Raw genomic sequence first — 7,097 nt, 5'->3', positions numbered from 1 at the left:
AGGAGCTGGCTCCATAACTCAGGGGTTAGAGCACTAGTCTGGAGATGTGCAGCCAGTCTGACCTGGGAGTCAAAGGGGTAAACGTCAGTTAATCTAAAACAATTTTAACAGATACAAACAACTTACATATTTCATATGCCTTTATCAAAACTTGGAACATGAAATAAATGACTCTGTCAAGCAAATGAGATGGTGTGTAGTTTTTTTTTTTTAAATTGTGAGAAGATTGGCCAGCTGAGGGCAACTCTGTTAATAAGTTTGAATGGCGTAGTGGAAAGTACAGTGCATCTCTACTGTCCTTGCAGTCTGAAGAACACTGATGACTCATCACTACCTCTTGTCAAGGTGTTGCACCTTGAGTACACAGTAACCCGGATGACAGGAACTATTCCTGAAGCACTTTCTTTATGTACTCATATTGTCAAGTTATACATGGAGGTGGCTCCATAGCTCAGGGGTTAGAGCACTGGTCTTGTAAACCAGGGGTCGCGAGTTCAAATCTCGCTGGGGCCTTCCAATGTTTTTTGCTTTCTTAATGATTCTATTTCTTATTCCTCAAAAGTTAGTTTTGGCTGACTGATAAAGTTTTTTTTATTTTTCATTTGTTTTGAATATTTTTGAAAACTAGGGAACGTTTACATGGCCTCGTTCCTTAGCGCTCCCTCCCAGCTGGGGCCTTCCAATGTTTTTTGATTTCTTATTCCTCAAAAGTTATAGTTTTGGTGGATTGATGAGATTTTTTTATTTGTTTTGAGTTTTTTGAAAACTTCAGTGTTGGTCAAGCAGATTTCAGAGTCATCAAAAGTTAGAACAAGAAACACATTACGCTGTGAAGTGTGTATTGAGCTGCGCCCCAAATACAAGTTTACTTGTGAACCGATCAATAACCTACGACGAAAACAACTAAATAGAATCATTGTGAAGTGTAACCTTAATATAACCTTTTAAAAACAGACACAGGAGGTGGAAGTTTCCAATTAAAAATATTTTTTGTATTTAATTAATAATCTAAAGTTATCCATAAACAAATGTTGCAGAAACCTTTAGAAAGCGCTTAGGGTAAAAATAAATTAAAATAATATAACCCAAAAAACTGGCCCTGCTAGCATTTTCCATAGTTTGGTAGGTCTGACTTGGGACTGAGTCCATTCAAGTTTGAATGGCGTAGTGGAAAGTACAGTGCATCTCTACTGTCCTTGCAGTCTGAAGAACACTGATGATTTATCACTACCTCTTGTCAAGGTGTTGCACCTTGAGTACACAGTAACCCGGACGACAGTAACTATTCCTGAAGCACTTTCTTTATGTACTCATATTGTCAAGCTATACACGGAGGTGGCTCCATAGCTCAGGGGTTAGAGCACTGGTCTTGTAAACCAGGGGTCGCGAGTTCAAATCTCGCTGGGGCCTTCCAATGTTTTTTGATTTCTTAATGATTCTATTTCTTATTCCTCAAAAGTTAGTTTTGGCTGATTGATAACGTTTTTTGTTTTTTTTTTTGCTTTGAATATTTTTGAGAACTTCAATAACTATAGTGTTGGTCAAACTAAGATGAAAACAACTACATGTTTTTTTTTTTAAAGTAAATACAAACTGTAGTGTTTTTGGGTTCTTCTGGGACAGAAATGAGACTGAAGTCGTGAGTAGATGAAATTGAAGGCTCAGGCCATTTATTTCTGTACAATAATGAATCAAATAAAATCATAACGTGAGGGATGGGAACTGGGAGTCAAAAATCAAATAAAATGATTGCAATTAGTATTTGTTTCCTTTTGTCCTTTCCTGCTCTATCTCTCTATCTCCACACACACACACCCTTCTCTGTCACTCGTGCTTTCGCCATTTCTCCTGGTCTTTTTCACGTACCCCCTTCTATCCCCTTGCTCCCTCCACCCCTTACTCAGACACCCACCCCCATGTCCTTCAAGCCAAACTTGCACCCCACTTCCCCTACACACACATCCACACACAACATGCAACCCCGGCACACACACACACAACATGCAACCCCGGCACGCACACACACAACATGCATCCCCTGCACGCATACACACCCAGTGCAACCCTGGCACGCGCACACACACACACAACATGCAACCCCTGCACACATACACACCCAGTGCAACCCCTGCACGCACACACACAACATGTAACCCCTGCACGCATACACACCCAGTGCAACCCTGGCACGCGCACACATACACAACATGCAACCCCTGCAAGCACGTACACACACACAACATGCAACCCCTGCACGCATACACACCCAGTGCAACCCCGGCACACACACACAACATGCAACCCCGGCACACACACACACGCAGTGCAACCCCGGCACACACACACACACAAAACATGCAACCCCGGCACGCACACACACACAACATGCAACCCCTGCACGCGCACACCCTCTAAACTATCCTGATTCTCCCCCCTCCCCCAGGATCGCTACAATACTGTGAAAGTGTCTGCTCCTTTTTTACTGCTTGTATAAGGTGATAACTCCCACATGGAGATGTGCAGCCAGTCTGTCCTGGGAGTCAAAGGGGTAAAAGTCAGTTAATCTAAAACAACAGATACAAACAAATTACATATATCATATGCCTTTATCAAAACTTGGAACATGAAATAAATTAGTGTCAAGCAAATGAGATGGTGTATAGTTTTTTTTTTTTAATTTGTGAGAAGATTGGCCAGCTGAGGGCAACTCTGTTAATAAGTTTGAATGGCATAGTGGAAAGTACAGTGCATCTCAGTACTGTCCTTGCAGTCTGAAGAACACTGATGATTCATCACTACCTCTTGTCAAGGTGTTACACTTTGAGTACACAGTAACCCGGATGACAGGAACTATTCCTGAAGCACTTTCTTTATGTACTCATATTGTCAAGTTATATATGGAGGTGGCTCCATAGCTCAGGGGTTAGAGCACTGGTCTTGTAAACCAGGGGTCGCGAGTTCAAATCTCGCTGGGGCCTTTCAATGTTTTTTGCTTTCTTAATGATTCTATTTCTTATTCCTCAAAAGTTAGTTTTGGCTGACTGATAAAGTTTTTTTATTTTTTATTTGTTTTGAATATTTTTGAAAACTAGGGAACGTTTACATGGCCTCGTTCCTTAGCGCTCCCTCCCAGCTGGGGCCTTCCAATGTTTTTTGATTTCCTAATGATTATATTTCTTATTCCTCAAAAGTTATAGTTTTGGTGGATTGATGAGGTTTTTTTATTTGTTTTGAGTTTTTTGAAAACTTCAGTGTTGGTCAAGCAGATTTCAGAGTCATCAAAAGTTAGAACAAGAAACACATTACGCTGTGAAGTGTGTATTGAGCTGCGTCCCAAATAAAAGTTTACTTGTGAACCGATCAATAACCTACGACGAAAACAACTAAATAGAATCATTGTGAAGTGTTTTCCTACTTTAATATAACCTTAATATAACCTTTTAAAAACAGACACAGGAGGTGGAAGTTTCCAATTAAAAATATTTTTTGTATTTAATTAATAATCTAAAGTTATCCATAAACAAATGTTGCAGAAACCTTTAGAAAGCGCTTAGGGTAAAAATAAATTAAAATAATATAACCCAAAAAACTGGTCCTGCTCGCATTTTCCATAGTTGTTTGGTAGGTCTGACCTGGGACTGTCCATTTCAAAGGGGTAAATGCCAGATAAACTAAAACAATTTTAACAGATACAAACAAATTACATATTTCATATGCCTTATCAAAACTTGGAACATGAAATAAATGACTCTGTCAAGCAAATGAGATGGTGTATAGTTTTTTTTTTTTTAATTTGTGAGAAGATTGGCCAGCTGAGGGCAACTCTGTTAATAAGTTTGAATGGCATAGTGGAAAGTACAGTGCATCTCAGTACTGTCCTTGCAGTCTGAAGAACACTGATGACTCATCACTACCTCTTGTTAAGGTGTTGCACCTTGAGTACACAGTAACCCGGATGACAGGAACTATTCCTGAAGCACTTTCTTTATGTACTCATATTGTCAAGCTACATACGGAGGTGGCTCCATAGCTCAGGGGTTAGAGCACTGGTCTTGTAAACCAGGGGTCGCGAGTTCAAATCTCGCTGGGGCCTTCTAATGTTTTTTGTATTTTTTTAATGATTTTATTTCTTATTCCTCAAAAGTCATAGTTTTTTTATTTGTTTTGAATATTTTTGAAAACTTCATAGTGTTGGTCAAGCAGATTCCAGTCATCAAAAGTTAGAAGAAGAAACACATTACGCTGTGAAGTGTGTATTGAGCTGCGTCCCAAATACAAGTTTACTTGTGAACCGATCAATAACCTACGATGAAAACAACTAAACAGAATCAGTGTGAAGTGTTTTCCATCTTTAATATAACCTTAATATAACCTTTTAAAAACAGACACAGGAGATGGAAGTTTCCAATTAAAAATCATTTCTTTATTTAATTATTAATCCAAAGTTATCCAAAAACAAATGTCAGGGTAAAAATAAATTAAATTAATATAACCCAAAAAACTGGCCCTGCTCGCATTTTCCATTGTTGTTTGGTAGGTGAACCCCCTTGTGGGTGGCAGTGTAGTTGATGACCTGGCAGAGTCCTTGCAGTAATGTAGAAAAGTCTGGGCAGTAGTAGGCATGGGAGTATTAACTGAAGCTAGAACCAAATCCTCTTCATTTGAAATAGGTGCCTCTTTAATTTCTAAACTGGTCACTTGAGGGCACTGATGCTGATTGGAGAACTCTATGTTTTCACTGGCCTCCAGTCGTGTTGTTAGAGTCAACATTTCTTCTGTAATTGGTTAATTGAATAACTGCATATTGTTATCAAAGATTGCTTTCCTAACCCTATTCTTGTATAAGGTGATAACTCTCACATGGAGATGTGCACCCAGTCTGACCTGGGAGTCAAAGGGATAAACGACAGTTTATCTAAAACAGTTTTAACATATACAAACAACGTACATATTTCAAATGCCTTTATCAAAACTTGGAACATGAAATACATGACTCTGTCAAGCAAATGAGATGGTGTGTAGTTTTTTTAATTTGTGAGAAGATTGGCCAGCTGAGGGCAACTCTGTTAATAAGTTTGAATGGCGTAGTGGAAAGTACAGTGCATCTCAGTACTGTCCTTGCAGTCTGAAGAACACTGATGACTCATCACTACCTCTTGTCAAGGTGTTGCACCTTGAGTACACAGTAACCCGGATGACAGAGGAACTATTCCTGAAGCACTTTCTTTATGTACTCATATTGTCAAGCTATACATGGAGGTGGCTCCATAGCTCAGGGGTTAGAGCACTGGTCTTGTAAACCAGGGGTCGCGAGTTCAAATCTCGCTGGGGCCTTTCAATGTTTTTTGCTTTCTTAATGATTCTATTTCTTATTCCTCAAAAGTTAGTTTTGGCTGATTGATAACGTTCTTTGTTTTTTTTTTTTTGCTTTGAATATTTTTGAGAACTTCAATAACTATAGTGTTGGTCAAACTAAGATGAAAACAACTACATGTTTTTTTTTTTTAAAAAGTAAATACAAACTGTAGTGTTTTTGGGTTCTTCTGGGACAGAAATGAGACTGAAGTCGTGAGTAGATGAAATTGAAGGCTCAGGCCATTTATTTCTGTACAATAATGAATCAAATAAAATCATAAAGTGAGGGATGGGAACTGGGAGTCAAAAATGAAATAAAATGATTGCAATTAGTATTTGTTTCCTTTTGTCCTTTCTTGCTCTATCTCTCTATCTCCACACACACACACACCCTTCTCTGTCACTCGTGTTTTCGCCAATTCTCCTGGTCTTTTTCACGTACCCCCTTCTATCCCCTCGCTCCCTCCACCCCTTACTCAGACACCCACCCCCATGTCCTTCGAGCCAAACTTGCACCCCACTTCCCCTACACACACATCCACACAAAACATGCAACCCTGGCACGCACACACACAACATGCAACCCCGGCATGCATACACACCCAGTGCAACCCTGGCACGCGCACACACACACAACATGCAACCCCTGCACACATACACACCCAGTGCAACCCCTGCACGCACGCACACAACATGCAACCCCTGCACGCATACACACCCAGTGCAACCCTGGCACGCGCACACATACACAACATGCAACCCCTGCACGCATACACACACAACATGCAACCCCTGCAAGCATACACACTAAGTGCAACCCCAGCACGCACATACACACACACAACATGCAACCCCGGCACGCACACACACACAACATGCAACCCCTGCACGCGCACACCCTCTACACTATCCTGATTCTCCCCCCTACCCCCAGGATCGCTACAATACTGTGAAAGTGTCTGCTCCTTTTTTACTGCTTGTATAAGGTGATAACTCCCACATGGAGATGTGCAGCCAGTCTGTCCTGGGAGTCAAAGGGGTAAAAGTCAGTTAATCTAAAACAACAGATACAAACAACTTACATATTTCATATGCCTTTATCAAAACTTGGAACATGAAATAAATTAGTGTCAAGCAAATGAGATGGTGTATAGTTTTTTTTTTTAATTTGTGAGAAGATTGGCCAGCTGAGGGCAACTCTGTTAATAAGTTTGAATGGCATAGTGGAAAGTACAATGCATCTCAGTACTGTCCTTGCAGTCTGAAGAACACTGATGATTCATCACTACCTCTTGTCAAGGTGTTGCACCTTGAGTACACAGTAACCCGGATGACAGAGGAACTATTCCTGAAGCACTTTCTTTATGTACTCATATTGTCAAGCTTTAGGTGAAGGTGGCTCCATAGCTCAGGGGTTAGAGCACTGGTCTTGTAAACCAGGGGTCGCGAGTTCAAATCTCGCTGGGGCCTTCCAATGTTTTTTGATTTCTTAATGATTCTATTTTTTATTCCTCAAAAGTTAGTTTTGGCTGATTGATAACGTTTTTTTTTCTTTTTTTTTATTTGCTTTGAATATTTTTGAGAACTTCAATAACTCTATAGTTTTGGTCAAGCAGATTTCAGTCATCAAAAGTTAGAACAAGAAACACATTACACTGTCAAGTGTGCATTATTTTATTTTTATGATAAGATTGCCAGCTGTGTCCCAAATCTGTAAGATTTCTTACAAAGTTTACTTGTGA

The 7,097-nt window shown here is 40.0% G+C and overlaps 6 non-coding genes across 6 annotated transcripts; all 6 read left to right on the top strand.

The window, feature by feature from the left end:
- Positions 1–440: 440 nt before the first annotated feature.
- Positions 441–513, top strand: trnat-ugu (transfer RNA threonine (anticodon UGU)). Its single transcript has one exon. It is a non-coding gene; the product is annotated as a tRNA-Thr (tRNA).
- Positions 514–1,337: 824 nt separating this feature from the next.
- On the top strand, positions 1,338–1,410 carry trnat-ugu (transfer RNA threonine (anticodon UGU)). The gene has a single exon. It is a non-coding gene; the product is annotated as a tRNA-Thr (tRNA).
- A 1,495-nt stretch (positions 1,411–2,905) lies between these two features.
- On the top strand, positions 2,906–2,978 carry trnat-ugu (transfer RNA threonine (anticodon UGU)). The gene has a single exon. It is a non-coding gene; the product is annotated as a tRNA-Thr (tRNA).
- Positions 2,979–4,020: 1,042 nt separating this feature from the next.
- On the top strand, positions 4,021–4,093 carry trnat-ugu (transfer RNA threonine (anticodon UGU)). The gene has a single exon. It is a non-coding gene; the product is annotated as a tRNA-Thr (tRNA).
- Positions 4,094–5,261: 1,168 nt separating this feature from the next.
- Positions 5,262–5,334, top strand: trnat-ugu (transfer RNA threonine (anticodon UGU)). Its single transcript has one exon. It is a non-coding gene; the product is annotated as a tRNA-Thr (tRNA).
- Positions 5,335–6,752: 1,418 nt separating this feature from the next.
- Positions 6,753–6,825, top strand: trnat-ugu (transfer RNA threonine (anticodon UGU)). The gene has a single exon. It is a non-coding gene; the product is annotated as a tRNA-Thr (tRNA).
- Positions 6,826–7,097: the final 272 nt, after the last annotated feature.

Source organism: Acipenser ruthenus, chromosome 4 (genome assembly GCF_902713425.1).
Source record: "Acipenser ruthenus chromosome 4, fAciRut3.2 maternal haplotype, whole genome shotgun sequence".
NCBI classification, from domain to species: Eukaryota; Metazoa; Chordata; class Actinopteri; order Acipenseriformes; family Acipenseridae; genus Acipenser; species Acipenser ruthenus.
This window is presented reverse-complemented; position numbering and strand designations above follow the sequence as displayed.